This window comes from Gopherus flavomarginatus, chromosome 4, assembly GCF_025201925.1.
Source record: "Gopherus flavomarginatus isolate rGopFla2 chromosome 4, rGopFla2.mat.asm, whole genome shotgun sequence".
NCBI classification, from domain to species: Eukaryota; Metazoa; Chordata; order Testudines; family Testudinidae; genus Gopherus; species Gopherus flavomarginatus.
The window spans coordinates 114,905,404-114,930,260 of NC_066620.1; the positions used below are offsets into that span (position 1 = coordinate 114,905,404).

General features: G+C 43.6%; 1 long non-coding RNA gene across 1 annotated transcript in view; it reads right to left on the reverse strand.

The window, feature by feature from the left end:
- LOC127049360 (uncharacterized) overlaps positions 1-19,700 on the reverse strand; it is a 38,721-nt gene extending 19,021 nt beyond the window's left edge. Inside the window, exon 1 of the long non-coding RNA XR_007773960.1 lies at positions 19,661-19,700. This is a non-coding gene — a long non-coding RNA (uncharacterized LOC127049360). The remainder of the gene's footprint in view (positions 1-19,660) is intronic.
- Between the last annotated feature and the right edge of the window lie 5,157 nt (positions 19,701-24,857).

Genomic DNA, 24,857 nt, shown 5'->3' on the forward strand with positions numbered 1-24,857 from the left:
AAATAAAAGATGCTTAAAAACCAATATTATCCATTCTTTTTTTTAAAATAAAGTCATTCTGTCAAGCCTAATTACAACTAACACTGCCTGAGGGTTCTGATTCAGCAGCCCGTATCTATTAACTTCTAGCAAAGCATAAGCTTTAGCATGCACTTGCACACTCTGACAAATTCACTGCCTTGCACTTTAAGCAGGGAGAAGTTTGGCTGGCTGGCGAGGAAAAGGCGGCAATGCTTTCTGGCCTAGGGGAGGAGGGGATATATACAACTTCTGGAAGAGCAGTCAGCATGGTGGATGACTCACCACCTAGGAATGAGGGGTTTAGAAAGGTCAGCCTGGGCCTGCCTTCTCCCCTCATCACTTGGAACAGGCTGGGCAGCTGGCACAGAGGCTCCCACACATGGCTTGCTGCAGGACCACGTGGAAGCCAGCATGTGAAGCAGCATGGCTCCACGGGCATGGAGAAGGGTGAGCTTGGGAAAACAGGGGGCTGTTAACCCCTAGCCCCAGAGACAGGAAAGGGCAGGCAGAGGCAAATTAAACAGAAAGGGGACAGTGGAAAGAAAGAACTAGCCCCCCTCTGCCCTAGGTACCTCCACCCACAGGCAGGCTGGAAACTGCAATCGGGAGGGTGAATTTGCAAACGATGCTAGTCATAGTCAGCCTCTGAAACAATCAACGTGCATGGGGGGGTGGGAAGTAGGGGAAGGAGGCAAGGGAATTTAACTGTTTCATGTACAGTAACTCCTCATTTAATGTTGTCCTGCTTAACATTGAAACAATGTTATGTCCCTGCTCAATTAGGGAACGTGCTCGTTTGAAGTTGTGCAATGCTCCCTTATAACGTCATTTGGCTGCCTGCTTGTAAGATTCTGTGGCAGAGCAGCAACTTTATAAGGGAGCATTACACAAGTTCCGCTTCTTCGCCTCCTCCTCCTCCCTCCCAGTGCTTCCCCTACTGCCAAACAGCTGTTTAGCGGTGCTTAGGATTTTCTGGGAGGAAGGGGGAGGAGTGGAGATGCAGGGCTTCTCCAGTCCTCCCCCTCCCGCCCAGCACTTCATGCTTAGGACTTTCTGGGAGGGAGGGGCAGGTGCAGGGAAGCACTGTGTCTCCACTCCTCCCCCACCCTCCCAGAGAGTCCTTTAAGCTACCAAACAGCTGTTTGGCAGTGCTTAGGACTTTTGGGGGGGGAGGGATGTGGTGTGCTCCAGAGAGGAAATGGAGTGGGGGTGGGAAGAGGTGGGCCTGGAGCATTCCTGGCAAAGTCCAATCCTGTTCTTCTCCTAGAAAGCTGCTGCTGCTGCGGCTGCAAAGGTGCTTCCTACTGTCCTTGTCTGCAGCGGGCTGTGCCTGTGTGGGGCAAAGCCAGGGGCACTTCCCAACTACAGTACAGTACTGTACAGTATATAATGCCTTTTGTCTGCCCCCAAAAAATTTCTTTGGAACCTAACCCCCTGCATTTACATTAAATGTATAGGAAAATTGTATTTAACATTGTTTCACTTAAAGTTGCATTTTTCAAGTACATAACTACAATGTTAAGTAAGGAGTTACTGTACTAGCCCTGCTGAAGTGGATGTATGAGGCTGCAATTCTTTCTAGCTGTGAGCAGGTTGCTGCTCAGGTACCTGTACCTTTGCTGGAAAGGGGACAAGCAGAGGCAGGGCAGTCCCAGTGGAGACCAAGGGCTGGAAGGGGACACAAGGCAGACAGTATTACAGCAGGGGCTCACACGTATGGGGGCTGCTAACGCTCAGCATGGTGTGTTTAATAATCCAAGGCATAATCCAGGGCAGCCTCATGGACTGAGGAAGGAAAATGACTGAAGACAAGCAGCCACACATGCAGGTGGGCAGGCTGTGTGATTTAATGGGGTAGTCAGCAGATCTATGCAGCAAACTGTCAGTGAAATTGTTTGAGGTTTTTTTCATAGCATTACAGCGCTTCCAAAGGGCACAAGGTCACCCATAACCAGGATATTCTCTTCCACTGAACACAAGAAATGGCAGTAATGCTGATCCTAGGGGTGAGTGTGATCTAAACCACACAGAGGTTGGGGGCATGGGTGGTATCCAGCCTTCCAGCCTTGCAAGGGGTGGCAGTTGCAGGGGCGGGGACTGTGATAAACCAGTCACTCAGTGACTGCACCTGAAGGGGACAGGAGGCAGCCTATTGGGGTAGTAAATACTCTGGGGCCATCTTCAGTGGGGGCACTGATGGTATTACATAGCTGATGCATGCTAATTTGCATTTACTGCAGCAGCTTCAGGCAGCTAGGTGTGCGGGATCTGCACAGGGTCACAGTTCGGGTAGCAGCACACTTCTGGATGACGCTACTTGACAGTATTTCGGCAGCAACACCTATTGACATTGCCGCTTGTCGGTGGAATTTTGGCAGATGCTCGTCCGCCACCACGATCCTCTGTGGCTCATTGTCTGGTACCTGCCAGGTGAAAAAGTTAGGGACCACTGGAGTAGAAACTCCTGGGGAGTCTGTGGGGGAGCAGAACTCTGTGGAACTCCCTCCATGTAGTCCTGAGTACAGTTATGCCAGGGTGGCTGACCCAATGGGATTTCCCCTTCTCAGTACAACTAAATATAAAATCCTGAGAGGCGAATACATGGATATATTATGTCTAGTGCATAGGGAGGTGTTGACAAACAGTAAACATAGGCAAGGCCAGCAAAAATAGTGAACTGTCCAAGAGGCCAAGGGTGCCTAGAACATGAGAAAATTGGGAGGCTGCCTTCTTCATCTATGCGGGTGTTATAGTACAGACCTACCCAGAGAGGAGCCCTGCCTTGGTTAAGTATACAAATATAATTAGACAGGCACACACTATATTTGGGGGCATGTCCTGGCTTAATTATAATTAGCAGTTTCAATTAAGGGCAGCAATATAAACTGGGATAAGGTGGCATCACACACTGTGGTTGCACTGGATGACACCAAGGGCACCAGGGGTTTGTTCATATTGCAACAAGCTCAGCAGTGGCCCCAGGCAGGTTATAGTATTTACTGGGCATTTAATGATGATGGTTGTTTTCGCAACCGCTGTAGATACAGGCATGTTTGTGATATGACTACTGCCAGCAATTATATTTTGACAAGGCTATGCCCATGGGCTGTTCAGTATCCTGTGCAACTTTTCAGAAATTCAGTACAATGTTGCAGTGGTGCAGTCAGTGGGACTAAACCAAGTAGTGCATTATTCACATAATTATTTTTTTTATTCAGCGACAGACACATTTCAGACCCTAGCTAAATAGCTAGGGGAAGCCCTAGTGGAAGAGAAAACATAAGGCCCTCCCACTACATTGACCTACCTGGGTATTCAGCTAAACACCAGGGAGAGTGTATCTCGGCTCCCTCAGGATAAACTTCAGGAGCTATCAGGGTTGCTCCAGAGAGCACTGGGGGCTTAAAAAAATCTTAGACACCAAGAACTGCACTCTATTCTGGGGCACTTGAACTTTGCTTGCAGCGTTATTGCCCTGTTTTGTGCCTGGTAGGCAGTGGCAATGGCTGGCATAGCCAGGCCACACCATTACATACCAGTCACTAGACATATAAAAGGAACTCTTGAGGGTGTGGAAAAGTTTTCTGAGTCTACTTAAGAGAGTATCATTGTGGAGGGAGCAATGATTATTACAAAGGGGTTTAAAAATCCACTCATATGCAGCGGGGGGGGGGGGCAGGTTTTGAGGTGCTTTATCAAGGCAAATGATGTGCATAAAATGATCCACTGCCTGGACACAAAACAGGGTTGTGCATAACATGACCTTCTTGGAATTCTCCCCCATTTTAATTGCAGTGGTCATTTGGGGATCGGAGCTGTCTAATATAAGGGTGCAAGTCTGGTGCAACAAATATGGCAGTGGTACAGGTTATCAATCACCAAACTTCCAGATCGCACAGGGTTATGAAGTTGGCAAGAGTGTTTGTTCTACAATGCTTAACCTTCAACATCTGTTTTTCTTCCAAGCACGTGCCAGGCATAGATAATGGCATAGCAGATGCCTTGTCTCATTTCCAGTTTGACAGATTTCGTGAGCTTGCAGCTGGGTTGGGGGCTCTCTAGAACCGCAGAATGTGATGTGGTCGGCAACTTTGCCTTTAAGTAATTCCAGGCCTCCTCCGCCTTTAGAGCCCCACGTTCTTCAGTCCAATCCACTTCCCTAACTAGTTTCCTTAATTCTTTATGGTTAGCCCTTTTGAAATAAAAAAATCTTAGTCACAGATCTATTTTTGTGTATCTTTCCATTTAGTTTAAATGGAATTAGCTCACGATCACTCGACCAAGTTTGTCCCCTACAACCATTTCTTCTTTGAGATCCTCACTACTCACCAAAACCAAATCTAAAATGGCATCCCTCTTGTTGGTTCAGCAACTTCTTGGTGAAGGAATCCATCAGCTATCGCATCTAGGAAAATCTGAGCCCTATTATTATTACTAACACTTGTCCTCCAGTCTATATCTGGGAAGTTAAAATCTCCCATGATCATCTCAAACCTGTCCCACAGCAGAAATGCCCTGACATGGTTGGAGTTGAGGACTGCTCTGATGAATTCTATTATTTGTACCAGGACTAACTTTGATTTTTCCTCATTTATCAACAGGCCCAAGGCATGCCCATCACCTCAAGTATTGAAACGTCACGCTGGACTTGAGATCTGGAGTGACTCTTGATGAGCTAGTTGTTGAGGTATGAGTAAACCTGGATACCCTGCTGCCTGAGGGAAGCAGCTACCACTATCATGCATTTGGTAAACACCCTGGGGGCTGTAACCACACCAAAGGGCAGCATAGCAAACTGTTAATGAGCAGGACCCACCATGAAACACAGGAATTGGCTGTGTCCTTGGAATAATCGGTACATGGAAGTACGAGTCTTTCAAACTGAGGGCAGTGTACCAGTCTCCCTGATCCAGGGAAGGAATGATGGAGGCCAGGGAGACCATATGGTACTTCAACTTTTTGAGATACTTGTTGAGATCTCGCAGGTCCAGGATGGTTCTCAGACCCCCTTTGGCTTTGGGGAATTAAAAAAAAAAAAAAAAAAAAAAAAAAAAAAGGTGTACCAGAAATAAAATCTCTTGCCCCTGTACTCCTGAAGGGACTTCTTCCACAGCCCCAACTTGCAGAAGGTCTCCTGCGCGAGGAGGTTCTCATGATAAAGGGTCCCTGAACAGGGATTGGGAAGCAGGGGGAGAGAAAGATGGAGAAAAACTGGAGGATATAACCCTGCATCATGGTGTTGAGGACCCAGTGGTCCAAAAAAGATAGAGAGAGGCCTGGAAAGGGGACAGGCAGTTGGAGAAACATGGGGAAGCAGGATCCGGGATACAGGCTGGTAGGTCATGCACACTTGCCACCCTGTTGGTGGAGCTTGACTGAGCAGAGGGTGCTGGCTGATGACCTTGCCAGTGTCTGTAACCTCTCCCTTTTTACGGGAAGGCTCTGACCTGGGGTGGCTCCCACAACCTTAGAGCTTTCGCAGCTTAAACCACTTTCTGGCTGAGCCCGGGCTATAGAGGCCCAGGGTCTGTAGTGTCTCCTGTGAGTCCTTTAGCCTGTGCAGTTGTGTGTCTGTTTGTTCAGCAAACAGAGCCTGGCCGCCGAACGGAAGATCCTGTATTGACTGTTGGATCTCCATTGACAGACCAGAGGAATGCAGCCAGGATGCCCTGCTCAGAGAGACAGTGAAGGTCATGGTTCTGGCTACAGAGTTTGCTGCATCTGAGGCTGCCTGGAGGGCTGCTCTGCCTACTGCTTTGCCCTCTTTGAGGATCCCACGGAACTCCTTCTTGGGGTCCTCAGGCAGCAAATCCTCAAACTTGGCCATGGATTACCACATATTAAAGTCGTAGTGGCCAAGCAGGGCCTGGTGGTTGGCTACCCGCAACTGAAGTCTTGAGGACAAATAAGTTTTTCTTCCAAATAAAATCGAACCTCTGAGTCTTTGGTTTTTGGGATCGCACCTTGTTGGCCTTGCTTTCCCATATATTAATGGCCAACACCACCAGGGAGCTTGGGGTAGGGTATGTGTAAAGGTATTCATCATCTTTATTGGGCACTGTGTGTGTGTTCTGCCCTTTTGGAGATAGATAGGGGACAGTGACAAGGGCATCTGTCACAAGGATTGTGATCTTTGCCACCTCCTTGTGCAAGGGCAACACCACCCTGGCAGGTGCGGCTGAGCTGAGGACATTGAATAGAGAGTCCAAGTGTTCCTCCAGCTCCTCAGTGTGAAGCCCCAAGTTTGAGACGACCCTCTTTAGCAGCTCCTCATGGGTCTTAGCATCATCCTGTGGGACTGGATGAGGGGTCCTGTGATCACGTCATCAGGTGAGGAGGAGGAAGCAGAGGATCTGCTGCCTCTTATGGCTGCTCAGTTGGTCCCTCCAGGGGTCTTTTCCCCAGTAACCGCCACATCTGGGGCGGGTGGGAGACCATGGCTTCCAGTTTATCCAGAGCCGACCTAAGCCCTTGCAAAGGCTGCAGAAACCCCCAGAGATTCCAAGGCTACCTGGGGCAAGCCACAGCCTCGAAAGCCATGATATGATGGGCGGTACCATTGGTAGAGTGGGCAAACCTGGTGCAGGACCTTGGCCTGCTGGCAGAGGACTCCTGATCGGTACCAGAGTCCAAAGAGGAGTGATGATGTCCAGGAGACCAGGATGGTGCCGAGTGATCCTACGAGTCACGATAGTGCCAATCCTGATGCTGTGATGGGGATCCTTCAGAGTGCAACGACTCCCCGTGTCAAACTCCAGGAGTCCGATGGCACTCAGTGACAGTGGCCCGGCAAGCAATGCCTTATGCTGGTTGAACGGTGTTAGTCTGTCGAGCAAGAGCAGGAGCAAGTCAGCCGCTGATATGGGGAATGTCAGCCAGACCATGGCAAACCATACCGGTGCGCCAGCAACGGGTAGTGAGGCTCCCAGGACTGTCGGCTTGGGTCCCCAGAATGGTACCAGACACTAGGGCAGCGGCTAGGTTGATCCTGACATCAGGGCTTCAGGGACAGGCACATCTCCATGGGTCTGTGCCAAGTCACCAGCAATCTGCATCTCGAGGTCAGTGAGTGGTATCCTGAATCTAGTGGGGGCTCCTACAGGGTGGCCTCCCCCTGTCTGAGGCCTGGTAGCTCTATGCGGGCAAGCGCTGGTGGGACACACCTTGAGGTGGAGAGCGGTGCTGTACTGATGGGGACTGTTGAAAAAGGTCCCAAGACAGGTTTGCTGTTAGAACAGGGCACTGCCGTGGCCAGTGTGGACAGCAACAGTAGGATGTCCTGTGCCAGCTGCACGGCCTCTACTGTGATAGCATATGCAGGTGCCAGAAGCCTGTGTCACTGTCCAGGGTGGCAGGTGCATCACTGGGTGGACTAATCCGCTTGACCTGGGCCAGGGCCCGATTCCTGCTCGAAGGTGAGGAGCTGCCCTTCTTGGGTCTTAGCTCCCCTCCAGCTCTCTCCTTCCCTTGACAGGATATAGGAGATTGGCCAGGAGGCAAAGAGAGGCCAGGAGAGGACAATGTCAGGGATGGGAATTGGTGCCAGTCCGAAGATGGCACCGGTGGAGTGCTCCACACCAGTGCCGCAGTGCTGGGAGCAGAGTCTGACCTGGACAGCTCTGGTGCTGATGCTAGCGCTGTTCTATAAGGAATGCCCAGAGATATATATCCCGCTCCTTTTTAGTCAGAGGTTTGACATCCTTACAGATACGACACTTGTTGCTGATATGGGTCTTGCTCCTCAAACAGCTACTATGGGGTTCGTGGATGGGCATTTTTTTTTTTTTTTTTTTTTTACCACAGCAGTCACAGGGTTTGAAGCCTGGCAGGGCTGTGCACTCTGGCGGATTAAAGCAAGTTCAATAAAACACGTTTTCACCTATAACGCAGTAAGATTTTTTGGCTCCCAAGGACAGCGTTATATCAGGGTAGATGTGTATGTACAGAGAAAAGTTCAGATCAACAGATTGAGTATGAGAAGCCATCAAAAAGATGCTCCAGCACCATCACTGGCAGTAAGAAGGAACTGAGGTGGGGGGAAGCCAGTGGCACCCCTTATACTATACCATATAGGCACCACTCCAAAGGGCTCCAGAGCCAGCCCCTATGGACCTCTGAGGGGAAAATACTTCCGGCACTAGTGCATGTGGTCAGCGCACACACCTCCAATGGAATAGATATGAGCAACACATCTCAAAGAAGTCTACAATCTGAATCACCAGGACAGGGCTAAATTGGTGTAAAGGCCTTGTCTTCTTTTCTGCATGGGAGAGGGGGATTAATTTTGCCTTGTGAAGAAGTATTTCCTTGTATTTGTGTTTAAGTTTACCCCTTAAAGAAACAAAGCAAATTTTTGAAACAAGAGTATGTTGATAAATTTGACTCATTTCAGTGCAAGAAGTTGATCTAAAGTGGGATATTAAAGATATTAGATATGTTTCCTAATAAGGGGTGAGGGAATGAGCATTTTTTAAATGAACCCATTCATCAAGATGAAAAGCTAAACCACTTCCTTTTTGTGAGGGGAATGGGGAAAAAAATAGCTGCATCCCTTTCTCCTGATGTGTAAGTGTGTAAATAGTCTGTCATCACCTTGTTTAGATCTCAGATGTTAGAATGGTCCGTTACATGCTGGGAAATTTTGCCCAGCCTCTTTCCTTTGTGCAGCTGTTAAGCATGAAACAAGTCATATGCCCCACACTTAAATCAGGGAGCATGGTTTAAAAAAATAAGCCAGCAGTATTCCACAAAGCCGTTACCTTAATCTAGTTGGAAGATATACAGATTTCAAAAGGAGTTTCCATTGCACAGGGTTCAAAATGGACCCAGGTTTTTGTGGGACAGAGTTTCCATGTTTGTTTTTTTATTACAGTTTTAAAATCAAAGTTACTGAAATCTCATGTTTCCTTGCCAAAAGGTGGTTTTAACATTTCAGTAACATTGAAATTAAATTAGGTTTTAGAGAAGTTGCAGAAGATTTCAGCAATTTAATACGAAAAAAGTTTCAGTTTTGAAAGCAGCATTTTCTAACTAAACACATTGCATGTGAAAAGTGTCAACACTGTAATATTAACCTTTGTATAAAGTAAAAGCACGCAACCAAGTTTGTATAAAGTAAAAACATGCAATCAACTCCTGGGGCACCAAGTTGATAGCAGTATCAGTGCTGCAGGGAGCACTGGGGAAGTTCACAGGAGCAAAAGTTTCAACCTTGTACATTTCACAGCATTGCAGGAAAAGAACCTCAAGCTCAGTGGATAATTCCTGCCCTCACTGCAGCAGCCATACTGCCATTGGCTTGATGCCCCAGGAGTTGACCAGTAGCCACAATGGAGGAGACAGAAAGGAAGTTTAAAAAACAGCTCCCAAATGCATTAATTCCCACTTGATATCCACACTGAAAGGACAGCCTAACGTATAGGGATCTAGTAGCAAGGTACTGCAATGCCACATATGGGATCTGAGTTTAGACCTTTAACTTATTAGAAAGCCATCTTCCCTTACACCATGACTATGCAAGTGGACAGAGGTTAAAGTGTTACACAGAATCTTGTCAAAATATTGTCAAAGCACAAAAGAAAAAAGAATCTCAGCTCAACTACATTTTCAGGGTCTAGTAGCAGGTTATGTAAATGTAACATTGACATTTCAACCACAGAAAGTGCAAATATGGTATACTCTCCCATTGTATTGTCTTCTAATAGTGGCTTCAGGGAATACCATATTGCTTGATTTGACTGACCTAGAAATAGAAGAGGACCAAGTGATGGTTCTGTTGAAAACAATACTGCAGGAGCTCAGTACAAACTGTACTATCCTATAGGGATTAATCCTGAGCATTCTAGGTTTATAGTTTGAGCTATTAAGATACTGAGAATACTGAACAGTATGCCCAGATAGATTTAAATGTACATTTCCTCTAAGTCATTGCCGATTTTTAAATATATTTCTGTTACCAGAACAGTGACCTGAAGAAAAATTTTGAACTGGTAAAGCTACTGGTGGGGGGGGGGAAAAGGGAGGGGAGGAAAATCAGGGCCAAAAAAAATAATAATAAATCACATTTGGAGCCTAAAAATGGAAACTTAAATGCTGACTGTAACATAGTTACAAAATCAAGAGAATACTCAGACAAATGGGAGCACAAGATAAGTATAACTTTGAACTGACCCACAAATGTCAGCCTCTAGAGAATATTTTCAAGCTTTAGACAGATTGGATTTCCCAATATAGGAAATCAAAACCGTTCATGTCCTCCTCAAGTGAATGATTTGCTTTGGTTACAAGACCAAGTGGCTCAGTATTTCTAGCAAACATATTTAGAGAGTCTTGCTTTTAAAGAATTTGTTCATATATTGGCCATGTGAGGATGAGAGAAACCTGGCTTGCTGCAGTCAGTCAAAGTGTAACCAGATCTTGTCAGGGACAGAGGAAGAGGTACATTAGCCAGCCTCTCTTTTGTCTTTCCGAGTTGTAAGACAAAATAACATTTACAAAGGAAGGCCTTTAGCAATATACCTGAGTAAAGAGGTGCTAATCACATTTGGAGGAATAGAAATAGCTGAACAGACTCTGAACAGGATTAGAGTGTAATTTATAGTAATCATTGTTATTTATATTAGAGCAGCATCTAAATGCCCCAGCTGAGATCAGGACCCTATTGAGTTTATGTGCATATACAGCACCTGACCCAAGAGTTTACAGTTTAACTAGACAAGACAAAGGAAGTATCATCATCCCAGTTCTTACAGATTGCAGCCGGGGGTGGGAGAAGAGGCACAGAGATTAAGGGTGGATATTTCAAAAGGAGCCTAAAGTTGGATACTAAAATCCCACGGGAATGCAATGGGAGTTGAGCACATCATCCCCTTAAAATACTCTGAAAGTGCAAGCCTCAATCAATTAGACCCTTTGGCCAGGCCAGGAATTGAACTCTCATCTTCCGAGTGCAGGTCTGGTGTCATAACCATGAGTTTGTGCTTCCTGTCTGGCCAAAAGAATAATCACACTATCAGTAAACTGGATTTTATTTGCTGTTTGCCAATCCATAGCCTTTTGCTCTTCTCCAGGCCCATGCAGTCTCATCCTACAAGGATGACTCCAGGTAACAGGTAAGAAAATAATATTCCCTGAAGTTCTAGGCAGAATTTCAAGATGGTCTTTCTGAACCTTATCTACCCTGCTTTAAAAAAGTCTGACTCTTTCATAATTTAACCCTCAAACAGCAACATGCTTATTTGTCATTAATGACAGTGCTTATAAGAAGATTAACCTTCCTCCATTTAATTACTTTGAGATGCTACTTTTAAAGTTTTTAAAATATATATATATATTTCATATTCAGTATTATGGAGATTTTCTTATCTGTAAGGAACATACATAAGTATGCACTGCCTGTAGCACACAGAGCCAGTTTTTCAAAGATCTGTAGGCATCTAAAAATGCAGCTAGGTGCCCAGTGGGACTTTCAGAAGTGACTTCAATGGGAATCTGGCACCTAGACAAGGGAAGTTAGGTGCCTAGGCATCTTTTGAAAATCCCACCAGGTTCTATCTGCATCCACGGGCTCTTAAAAACCTTTAAAAAAAATCTGACCCACAATACTTTCAGGGACAGCTTAGGTGCACAGTGAGGTACGCACTGGTAGTTTCAACGGCAGCAGAAAGGGAAGAGTTTCACAATTCCACTACAGCGGGAAAGTGAGGGGGACATGTAGGTGAAAGATTGTAGGGAATAGGCTCACTTTGCCAGCTCAAAACCCAGAATGAAAGGAGCTGGTTGGCGGGCCAGCCAGTGGTCTCTTGCACATTTTCAATGACACCAAAGACAACAATCCTAGCAAAGGTGATAGGGAGGGTGAAGGATCAGTGGGGGGGCAGGGATTCCAATGAGTTTCTCATCACAAATGACTTGCACTTCGGGGTTATGTGAGCACAAAACCTTAAGCACAAAGAGAAATGAAGGGGTCTATGCCAATGTGTTCACATGACAAAGATCAGGAGAGGGCTTTGAGCTTAATGGGACTAGTTATCCTTCCTGTCATAGTGTTGGTTTGCAGCACTAGTCCAGCTAAGATAGGGAATATGGAGATACTAAAATACCCACCTTTACTGTTGGTAGGTAGGCAACCAAATGAATTCCTCTCTACTGCTTATGGCATCACCCATATATACACTTAGAGGTTTTAAGATGAAGATACCCAAAACCTGCGGCAAGAGACACAAAGATCAGATTCAGGACTAACAGAGAGATTGAAAGAAGAATGATTTGAGTAAAGGCCTGGGAGTCAGGATCTCCTGTGTTCTTCCCCAGGCTAAAAGGGACTCCTGGGATCTTGAGCAAATCACGTAACCTCACCCGGTCTCCGCTTATCCATCTGTAAAATGGGAATGCTACATTAATACTAATGTTTATAAAGTATCTTGAAGAGGAAAAAGCATTAAGAATGCTAAGTAGCAACACTGTTAGCTGTACCAGCTCAGTAGGGCACTTGAGAAAACCACTTTTCACCAACAGCAACTCATCTTAAAGCCATCTATTTCCCACTCTCAAATGCCAGCCTTAGGCAAGGTCTTCCTGCTCAAGAGAGCATGAGTAGGAGCAGCCATGTCTTTGAAGACTGTTCTAGTTTCCTACAGGATGGACAGCAGTGAGTACAAATATAAATATACAACAATAACGAAGGGCCAAATTCTGCAGTCCTGCCCCAGGCAATACTTCTCCCTGTATCAAATCCTCCTGCAAAACTGGAAGTGCCATAATGGATGAGACATGTGGTCCATCTCCTGAGATACCTAGTTTCTGATACTGTCAGGCACAGTATATTTCAGATCCCAGTCACTGTTAGCCTTCCTTCATGTACTAGAACTTATACACCATGAATCACTGTTTAAAAAAAAAAAGTTTGCACCACCTGATATCTACACAACATAGTTGTTCAGGTTTCCCTCTCCCTTCCCTCCAGACTCCCCACACACTTAGCTGTCTAGATCTTAGTTTTATCTTCAAGGCATTGGGAACATCCTATATTAATGTTCTCCAAGACCAAGTAAACTGTATTAGTAATTAAAAATGAATTAGCTCATTGCTCCAACACACACATGCCATCTCATTATGATCACATGGACTAGAACATATCAGGCCAGATTCTGCTGATAACATACTCTGGATTTTTATCTGAAATTCTCTCCTCATTCAAAAGTTCTTCCTCAAACACTCAGAAGTCAAATATTTGTGTAATAAAGTACGTAAAACATATAATGGCTTCCCACAGCTTTACTCTGTAAAATATACCAACAGCCATAGATAATTAGCTCCTTTGGGTTGAGTTCAGAATTTGACCCTTTTAAAATGGCTATGATAGATAGATAGATAAATGTCAACTGCTGAATGAAAAGCCTAAAGTAATGGAAGCTAATTTGGATATAGTGAGCTATATCTAAGATGACAATTTTGTCTTGACACTCCTGGAGCTGAACAAAAACTTCAAATTTAAAATTACAAAAACAACAGTACTTGACCAAGAGAAATGGACCTTGGGTAGTCTGAAGTCTTCTCTTTGGAAACTTCAGTGTCACTAATGGCTGTTAGATTGAATTATACATCCAGATCTCAATCAGTAAATGCTCAGGTTTACTAAGTGGATTTTTGTGGGGCTTTGACTTAAAAAAATAAAAAAGGAACAATCAACATTCTCCTCACCCCTCACACACACAGTTTACATTTCTCAAAATTTCAGCCTGGAAATTGTGAAGTGTCTAAGCAAATAAATTCCGTCTCATTTGTCTGCATTCAGCATGCTATTTTATGTTTACAGCTGCAGAGAAACTGAATTCCTTCAACAGTATTATTTTAGTATAAAAGAACAGGAAGACTTGATCAAAATTGATGATCCAGTGGGTGTCGCTCCTCTGACTGTACTGTATATGCACAGCTTTCCAGACTAATTTATTGGTTTGTCAGAAACTTCAGTCATTTTCATCAAGTTGAGTTTTACACTAAACATTCTTCCACTTAATTGGAACCATGCGGATACACTTGGGCAGCATCCATATTCCTGCTCAAATAAAAGGGGCACTTTGTTACAAGTTCAGCATACTTTGCTGTTAAGTTGTATTTTGCTAGCTATTACAATTAAACAAGAAGTTCACACTTAATAGCAAATATTGTAATCATGTGGGAATAATTCTCCTTCCACAAACATCCTAGTTTGGGGGGTGGGGGGAGAACCCCACAGCTTCATGAAATAAGCTGCCTGCTGGTGAATAATCCAGGGATTTTAAAATAAAGTAGCAGCAGGATGGAAATTGTTTAAGAAGCTTATTTAACCCTCTCACCTGCTACTTCTAGCCCTCTTAGGGGGCACATCCCCAAGTGCAGGCAGGCATGAGCAGAAGGGGTTGGCAAAGTGGCAAAATGTATAAGTGCTTGGTTTTATTTTTGCACTGTTGCAAGAAGTGACTGTGGATGGGGCAGAGATGCAGTCCTTTCCAGGTCTGGGTGAACCCCAAAGTATCAAAACCTGCCCTGTAACCTGTGATCTTCTGTGCTGTGCAGTTTTGGCTCCAAGCCCTGATACTAGCAGCCTGCTAACAGCACAGACCTCACCCTGGCTTCTACCAGGCTGGTTACTCCTTGCAAGTTGACACCCAACAGTCCCTCCAGCCCTGAGTCTCCCTTGCAATGCTTAGCTCCTACTCTCAAAATCTTATCAAATTTCTGCTCCTTTAAAGAGACAGTACACAGCACCACTCAGTTTGTCTGACGATTTTACTCTTCAGTTTGAAACACTGCCCCGAGATGGTTGTGTAATAAAACAAATATCTGTTTTGTTAATAAACTTAGTCTTAAGTGATACAATGTAGAAGGAATTGAGCTAGAAATGGTTACAAATGTAAAAATATGCTTCTATGACTAAAAATCTATCCTAACAAAACTTGTACAACAGGCTTTAGGTAATTCTCACCACAATTCTTCCAGCATGACTAACTAAGATCCACGAAGGGCACAAAGCTATTAGTTTCTCTCATCAGATGAAGGATGCAAAATGGCACTCTCTCATATGCTCTCTCTGCACTTGTATCCCCAACATTTCTTTGTTTTCAGAGTCAGGAAGCCCTCCTGATGGCTCAGTTTGCTGTGTCCACCAGGGAGCTGACTTTTTTTTTTTTTTTTTTGCTGTCTTCTCTCCATCTATCCCCCATCAAGCTAGTCAAGTAGGTATCTCCACTCCCCCTAGTCTGACAGTTCAACAAAACCATCCTTTTATGCAAATTTCTCTTTGCTCAATTTATATTGAGCACACATTCAAGCAGGCAGAACCACTTTCTTTTGTCTAGAGTGGGATGACTTAAGTCCCACCTGCCAAACATTAACAACATATGAAAAATTACAAAATGTGCTGGCAATGTATCACCCTGTCACAGAATCCACTCACCACAGTGGCTCCTCCTGCTGGTCATTCTGGGAATTAGCACTGCCTGTCAGTGCACCTCCTTCAGGTGGTGCCTCTTCCATCCTCCTCAGCCTGCAGACCTGCCTCACTCCAGGAACTGCAATGACCTTTTCAGCCCTCCAGTCAGGTCATTATTTGTGTTTTCCCCTTCTGGGGTTACTCAGAGTCCTTCTATGCAAACAGTCCCAGGCAGTCTTCTCTGTGCTGTCCTGATGGGGCAACTTCCCCAAAGGCCAGTAGAGGAACCCAGGCCTGTCCGCCCACTACTCCAGGTTCCAGTCCAGGGACCTTCACTTCTGAAGTTCTAGGCTTTATTCTCCCAGCCCTCACTGCTCCCTACTCTTCCTGGGCCACCCTCCCTAGGAGTACTATCTCCCTCCTCTTTCTAGGGAGAGATGCCTTCCTGCAGTCTTTCCCACCAGTCATTTGGCTTTATACAGGCCCTGCCAGTTCCTGCACAGGTGAACCTGCTTCCAATTAGTTCCCTACTCCATGGGTCCTCCTCCAGGTGCAGCCTGTCCCCCTTAACTGCTTCTAATCCTCTCTGGGATGAACACCCCCCCACACACACCCATGATACTTTCACCACACAATAATATTCACCATTGTGTTACCAGTTCTCATATCCTACTTTACATAACACCTTTTAGATATCAATTATAACAGTGAGGTGGGATACTCTCAGCTGGTCAGGCCAGCTGAGGCTCACTATTAGATACGGGGAAGCCCCTTACCCTCTGGCATTCAAGTAGCTCTTAGGATCACAGGGTACATAGAAAAAGTCTCTAAGCTTTGAGATTTCTTGAATTCACACAAATAAACATTCCACACATATATTTTTTAAAGCAAAAGGCATTGACAATAGGAAAAGAGATGATGCTCTAAATACCAACACTATTAAAATAGTGAATTAAATTTGGGATCTTTTAACACTCCCCCATAGGCCAGTTCAAGCCTCAAAAAGGAAGTTACAGACTGCAGTTGACTCAAGGCAACACCACCCTTCTCATCAGCATAGCTCTCTGCTGCATATTCTGAATGCATTCTCCACCTTAAACTGCCACTGGTATCAGGGAGACAGTATAATACTATACATTTCTCTAGGACCTTTCATCTGAGGATCTCAAATAATTAAGACTGACAGCATCCCTGGGAGAGAAGGAAATATTGTTATACCAGTTTACAGAGTTGTGAACTGAGTGATGGTGAAGAGACATGACTCACCATGTGTTACATGGTAGATTAGCAGCAGAGCTGCTGATTGAACCAAAGAAGTTCAAAATCCTCATCCTCTATCTTAACACATGCTCAAAGCTGTAATATTTCTGCATTCTCCCCCAAACAGATGGAGTTGGTCCCTCCTCTTATAACTAAGAAGGCCCAGTTATCTTCACCTATCATTCAGCCTAAGGCAGGGCCTATTTTCTCCACCAAGACAGCACTACACCTGTGAAAGAGCATTAAGTAGGCCAATTCCATGCAAGGCAGCAACAATCCAAAGGTAAGGGGAAATGAGAAGACTGACACTACATCAGCAGCTCAAAGAATCTGCACATGCTGGTGGTTGCAACTGCTCAGGATTGTGATTACAGACAGTTAGCAGCAAACTGGAGTGACTCAAGCATCATGTGGGGCATAGGAGAGAGATTTACAGAATTAGATACACAAATCTCCAATACAGAGACATGTGGAGTGTGCTACAGAAATTCACAATCTCTTAACTGCAGTGTGGATTTTAAAGGTACACATTTGTATCCAGTGTGCATATAAGTTTCTGCTATTTAAACAGAAACTATCATTGCTGTACCTATACATACCTCTAGAGCATTCCTTGTGCCCTGATAGGGTGTTGCAAGGGACTTGCCTTCTCATGCTGCCAGCCACGTCATTGGCTGCAATGGCCAGTTCTAGGCAGGGTGTTCTCCAGTTTCCCTCTCTGGGTTTTCTATGGCTCAACCCTCCAGCCAAATTGAACAAAACATCCAATTTAAAGTCCATATCAAATGCCCAGACTAATAGCTCCTCTGCCCTGCTTGGGCTCTCCTGAAGTCCTCTGCTTCCTGGCTCCTTCTCCTGGGAAGAGCTTTTCTTATCTTACTTCTTTCCCCAATGGATTCCCTACAGCCTCTCTTAGCCAGAGGCTGCAGCATTTTGCTTCTAAGGATCTCACTGCTTCTTTTAGGGTCTGTCTCCTCCAAGGCCTACTCTGCTCTTTGTAAGTGCCTCAGCCTGACTTCCTCGGTGTCTTCCCCCTGGTTAACTCCCCTTATTCCTCCCTTTACTGACTTCCAAACTCTGTTTCAGTACTGCTCTCCCTGCTACTCCCCCACAACTGGGAAGGTCAGTCTTTCTAAGTAGGCCCCATTACACCCAGCTGGGGTAACTAATAAGCCCTTACTTTGCCAACTCATCAGTGGACTCTGAGGGATAGCTGCTAAGTCATTAGACTAGCTTGTCTCCCAGGGCCAGCCAGCCCATGAAATACAGCTGTTAGTTTTGTAACACTGAGTTACATCTATAGAAATCTACATTTTATGATCTTACCACCATGTTTGTGGCACCACACTTGGGAGATACCAAACTTTATGTTGTTCTGTCATGCTTCTCTTATAGCTCCTCCATACTGCTCTGTTGAACTCTTCCAGCCATCTTATTAATTGCTTTCTTGTCGCTGAATTCAAACAGACCACTCACCACTTCCCCAGCTCTAACTTGTTCTGCTTTTAGCATGCCATTCCTGTATGTCTATAGAGCTTTTATATCTCCTGCAAACATGGTAGGGGCCATCTATTTAAATTACACATGGGTGAATCTGGTGGAGTTTGAAGTAGTGCAAACCTTTTGAACTATTTTGGGTGTTCTTCATACTAATTCAAACTCACAGAAGCTTATTCCATATAAATTTAACTCCATGCTTTTTTCAAGGGTGAATTCATTCAAAAACAAAAGGAAGCCAGTTGTTGGGGGTTTTGTTTTGTTTCTTTCTAGCCTAGGGGGGAAGTGGTTCTCTGTACTAAGGGTGGACCCATCAAACAAAAAACCCCCTAAAGTTGCAAACTAGAGGCAAAGTGGCTGAGTGGATAGGGCACTAAACTGGTTTTGACTTTGCCACCGATTGCTGTGAGACCTTGACCAAGTCATTTCACTTCTCTGTCCCTCTGTTTTCCCTCACACCCTTTATGAGTCCCATCTGTTTAGCTAATACATTCTTTGGGGCAGGGACTGTCCCTTACTACGTGTACCTACATTGCCTAACACAATGGGGCCCCCCACTGAGATCAGGCTAAGAGGGTGATAAATAAAGTGGGTATCCTAAGTAGGGATATATATTTTAGTGTATGTATTTTTTTTCTTTGGAATGTTTCTCTCAGCTCCTTCAGTCTCCAGTTTTCACTCCTTTTTTACTATACTTTTCCTCTCTTTCCACTCTCTGCTCCTTATTTCTCATCTCTTTTCATGAGAATACAAACACAACAACAGCCACACCCAAGTCGGTTAGGCAAAACAAGGATCCTAAAAATCTCATACCAGTAGTCCACACTCATGCACATAGTCAAATTGACATCAGTGGGTCATAAATGACTCATATAGGTAAACATTTGCAAATCCAACCATAAATTTGCCATCCTTAGTTTATTTAATGAAGATGCTGGAGGGTAGGGCTTCAGCATTCTTCCGAGGTTGGTTGGCTTCACTGAAGTACCCCTGGGATGAAGGACCACAGAAGAGCAGCGGAGGAGGTATCACAAGAACAAACCTCAAATATTGTTTTCTTTACAGGGCTCAGATCCAAGCCTCCTACATCCTGTAAGCTTGCTTTAAAAGGCACTAAGGAGTAAATTGAATCCTGCACTGGAAATTGCTATCCAATTCAATGTTAGATTACTTCTGGTCTTTAAACAATTGTGTGTCAACTAAATTCTCAACTGTATATTTAATAGACCATAATCTTTGACATGTGTTATAATGAATAGCACACAACTAAACAATGCATATAAGACTGTAATTTCATTTGGGAGTTTGTTGACAGTAATAAACTAGTCAGGCTATGCTGTTGTAGTTCACAATATCATTAGAAGCAGCAAAGAATCCTGTGGCACCTTATAGACTAACAGACGTTTTGGAGCATGAGCTTTCGTGGGTGAAGAAGTGGGTATTCACCCACGAAAGCTCATGCTCCAAAACGTCTGTTAGTCTATAAGGTGCCACAGGATTCTTTGCTGCTTTTACAGATCCAAATTAACATGGCTACCCCTCTGATACTTAATATCATTAGAGTAGCTCAGTAGGTTTACAGACCTGTTATGTACAGTTGTAAAATACATTATTCCATATGATGATTCTCTGAATGAAAGGAAAGCTTTGAATTAAAAAATAATGTAGAAGCCCTTGCCAGTGTTCTGATCCACCTAGGAGAATTAAATCTGAAAGAATATTAAACATCAAGTTTACTTATTTATGCAGCTGGTTTACTTTTTGAAGTTTCCTCAGCTTGGACAATGAAAATATACTAGTCAGTTTTAGGTTTTTTTCCATAATGAGGGATTTAAACATTCCTCTGTAAAGTTTTTTTAGCATAAGAGAACCAGAAAATGTCACTGATCATAAAGAAGAATGAACTAGACAAGTCCAGTAATTTCATAGTCCAAACTGAGTTAAATATGAAAAAGCAAATTAACAGTGAAAACTACATATTTACAATTCTTTCAGTTTCAGTAATCTAATGGTGATATCAGTGACACTACTAGAGATTTGTTAAATACATCAGACTTTTCTCTTTAATTTGAAAATATTCACCAGGCCAGATAGTAGATGCCTATATTTCCCTCAAAGTAAAATTTGTATTGACATAGCTCATCCTGCCTTCTTCTCAAGTATCTAGGGCACACAAGTAAGGGCTTCCATTCGCCTGCATTTTATTTCCAGTTTACCTGCATGACTATGATTTTAAAACATTTTAGTTTAAACATTCCATTGCTCATGTGGCCTGCTTTTCTTATCACAATGCATCCCAAAGTGAAGGAATTTTAATAAAGTCTATACTTGCTAGGATGGAAAAGAAATGCACCTAATAGCCATTCTATCACATTTATTTAAACTACTAGTAATTATTTGAATCACTGCTTGACAGATGAGTGGGGACACTAAAGTTGATGTCCTATTATTGGGTTTGGTCTGTGGGTTCTATTAAAAAAAAGGAAGTTGTGTAACACCCTGTGTATTAGATTTCTAGATTTCATTTTTGCATTAAGTAAAGATTAGAAAGCTCTGGCGGAGAAGTTGCATGGACCAGTTATGGCAGACCACATATGTAGAATGATAGCAAATGGATTGCTGCTCCCTCTCACCAATGATTTTGCTTAGTTGTCATTCTTCTAACACCAAAACACTGTCCTAGAGCCAGGGACGGCTCTAGCTCTTTTGCCGCCCCAAGCACGGCACGCAGGCTGCCTTTAACAGCACGCCTGCGGAAGGTCCACCAGTCCCGCGGCTTCAGCATACCCGCCACCAAATTGCTGCCGAATATGTGGAGCTCCCACAGAAATGCTGTCAAAGGCTGTCTGACTGCCACCCTTGCAGGGACTGGCAGGGCAACCCGTAGAGCAAATTTTAATGGAGCCACCGCTGCCTAGAGGAGATTTTAAATGACCCACCACTGCATCCAGCTATTCTACCCATTTATTTACAATGATTCTTGCACACTAATGTGTGCTTTAGGAAAAACAAACTTTTACTGAACTATATTGTTTCATACTTCCACACTATTGGTAGAATTATCTTAAGCTGTCCAACTGATTTAGTTCATTTTCCCCAGCCTTGTTTCATCTGCGTGCATGGAGACTTCTGGTATGAGTTCAGTAAGAGGATTGCTTAACGTCCTTCCCACACCAGAAATTCTGTTCCTAAGAGTGCAGGCATTTATCTGGGTGAGTTGTGTTTGGACAGAGTGGAATAAAGACATCTGATTTTATAAGGCTAGTGATGATTTGTACAAATTCATGCTTCCAGATTAGATCTTTCCTTGCCCAAAGTCTGTTGGGAAATTGAGTTATATAAATGTGCACTTCTCATACCAAAGGCAAGGACAGAGCATGGAACAGAATAGCACAATTATCACTTCTTCCCAAGATCTGTATTAAACCTATCAGGCTCTAGGGACAAATAAACCCATCTGATGTCATTACAGACTCCAGTCTAGACTTAAGAGAGTGAATCTCAACTTTCCACAGAATAGTGAGTTCAATTTATGACTATGACTTCTGGAAAAGCTGTACACTTGGCCCTTGAATAATCCCCAGTAGTGTTGATGCTGGGTCCGTGCTATGTAGTATATCCACCAGATCTTGCTGTATTTAGAGTCATTGGAAGAGATAAATATGGAAGCCCACTGTGCCATTTATAGTCACTTCTCTAACTGTAACTGCACTTTAATGGAAGTTATGCTGTCACAGGTATAAACAATAGAAAATCGTTGTCATTTGTGATAATGTTTTACTGCTGATTATTGAAAAATTACAGGAAAACCACTTAATAACCAAATCATGTTTTAGTAATACTGTCAGCTTAGTGATTCATTTTTGAAAGTCTTTGATAGTGTGGCATCCAAGTGAGTAATTGCTCTCGCGTAAATGTTATTAAGATTCAGGCAGTTTGCCGCTGACATAAATGAAAGTCTAGAATCCCCACCCTCACAAAAAAACTCAAAGAAATGAGATAAATATGGTACCATTGGCAGAGAAGAGAAAAATGGAGAAAGATTAAGAAATTACTTTGGCGTTAAAAGAAAGTATGTTTATTTTTTTAAAACTAAAAGATGTTGGCTTCATTCCAGAATACAGCCAATGTTCCTAAAACTGTATCCAAGCTATGGAACTATTCTACATAAGTGGGAATAAGGATAAGCTTCCAATAGCATCAGCAAGGGTGGGGAGATAGGAACCCTTTTCAGACTAATGTATTATATGCATACATTAAAGGCAAAACAAAAACCTAGCAATCTGGTGGCTAGGGGCTCTGAACTGGGAGTCAGGGGACCTGGACTTAATTCCTGACTTTGCCACTGACCGAGGCAAGACATTTCACTTCTCACTGTCCATTTCCCCTCCCAACCTTTGTCATCTATCTTGTCTACTTAGATTGCTGGCTCTTTGCCATAGGGACTGCCCATTAGTATGTGTCTGTATAGCATCTAGTACAGTGGGGCTCCAGTTGTAGTTACAGCATCTAGGTACTACTGTAATACAAATAATACATTAAAAGAGCATGAAAGCTGCAAAGCAAATAGGCCAAAAAAAAATACAATCAGGAAGTGATAACGTTACGATTGTGCAATTCTATCTATCTATGTATGGCTACATGCTACCCGTGCAATGTACAAGTCCTGGCGGTTTTCCTTTGCTTACATCACAGTCCTCAAGTTTCAGGATGATTTTGGATCTCAGACCCAATGTGCAACTTAGAACCCTGCCAAGTTTAACTGATTTCCATTCAAAACCATTACTCAGCCTCATTTCAATCAAAAAAGTCCTAGCATTGTGAAAGTTTCAGCCAAGGCTTGCTTGAGTCTTGACCAAGTCTCAGTGAAGTATGAACATTTCATGGACCCTACCTTTTATTTACCTGAAACCAGGCAAGGGTTGCCTGGTTGTGGGTTTCATTATGAAAGCCTTACACTATTTCACTATCTATTGGTAGCTATAGCTACCATGGAGACAGGCACATGATTGGTTGGCAGCATGGAAAATAAAGTCTTAAATCTTAGAACGCTGATATCCATTCTAAATTATGTAGATTCCTTTCACTGGCTTGTGTGTACCCAATGTACAGTATTGTGGATTTTTCCTAGAGGAAACATTTGTGGTTTTGCCTATATTACATGCTGCTGGGGTTAATAGTGACTCCAAGTCCTACCAGCTGTTTGTCCAAAGACTTAGCACACAGTTCTGATTCCTTATTATTAGGAAAATCTTTATTGTATTATATATATTTAGGAGTCTATTCTGTCATCAATATCCACTGAGACCTTAAAAATATGCAGTAGGGCATCTTGGACTGGAGCAGATAGAAAAGAATCTGTTGTACGAGGTTTTTCAACTCTGACTTCTGTGCTCCTATGATTAACTAATCTTTGCTTCTCTCAGTGGCTGTATGGACCCTTCAATTATTGATCACTTCTTCTAGCTACAGACTACTTTCTTTAGAAGTAAGAGCAGTTTCAATGCTGCCCACAGTTATGGGAAACCTAATTGTTTTTTGTTCACCTCACTTTCAGCCCATTTTGCGAGTAGGTTCAGTTTGTAGTTGCACAACCCCTGAGTTGAAATCTGAGTTTGGAGTTAAAGCAAAATTTAGACTCTGAACAACTTTTAGGTTGTGAGGATTGGGCTAAGGTAGACACTTAGTAATTTTGAACACTATTTTCAGGGCTGGACCTTGCCTCTGATTTCCTTCCCTGGTCATCCTCCCCCAAATTCCCCATGTACTACCCTGTTATGGAGCAGTCTGAAGGCTTTTAATTGTTTTTTAAAAATCCTTTCTCAGTATAATTGTTTAACATTGTCCATAATGGTAGCTCATTTCCGTGCTCTTAAGTCTGAAATAAAATCTGAAATAGAACTAGAGAACCTGTTGAGTTTCTGTAAGCTTTCCCCTAGATGTCCCTACTTCAACACATTCTGGATCTTCTCTTACCAGTCTTCTACAGCCCTTCTAAGGGCAATTGGCTGGCCTGTTCTGCCAACCCTGTTCTTTGATATATGGGTTAGAGAAACAAAGTAGGCTCATGCCACGCACTCAGGTTCCCCATGATCTTGAAGGTTCTGTAACAGTTGCACAGTTGAAAATGACACTCAGTGGCACAGTCTGTCCAACTACCAAATGCTGGTAAATATTTAGATATTCTGCAAGTTTTTTCTACTAAATATTGTGTAGTCAGCACACAGTCTTAACATTATTATGTTATAGCATCACCTACAGGCTATCTCCATGATCAGACCCACTGTATATACCCATGGCGAGAGACAGCCTGTGTCCCAATTTGCTTGAGTCTAAAATAGACAGGACAAACAGTGGAAGAAAGGAAGTATTATCCAAGTGGCATAGTGATTAAAAAAAAAAAAACTGTGTAGACTAACCTCCACCGACACCTTTCTCAGATGAGAAGTGTGTAAGCATCATTTACCTGAGTTTACCCTCAACAATCCTCCTGGATTATCCCCCTTTGCAGATGAAGAACTGAGAAACAGAGAAGTTAAATGACTTGGTCTCTGGTCACATAGGATAATCACTGGCAGAGTAAGAAACTGAGCCCAGATGCAATTTAGTATATTAAATCACAAAACCATCCTTCCTCTCTTGAGATGTAGAAAACCTGAACGGGGTG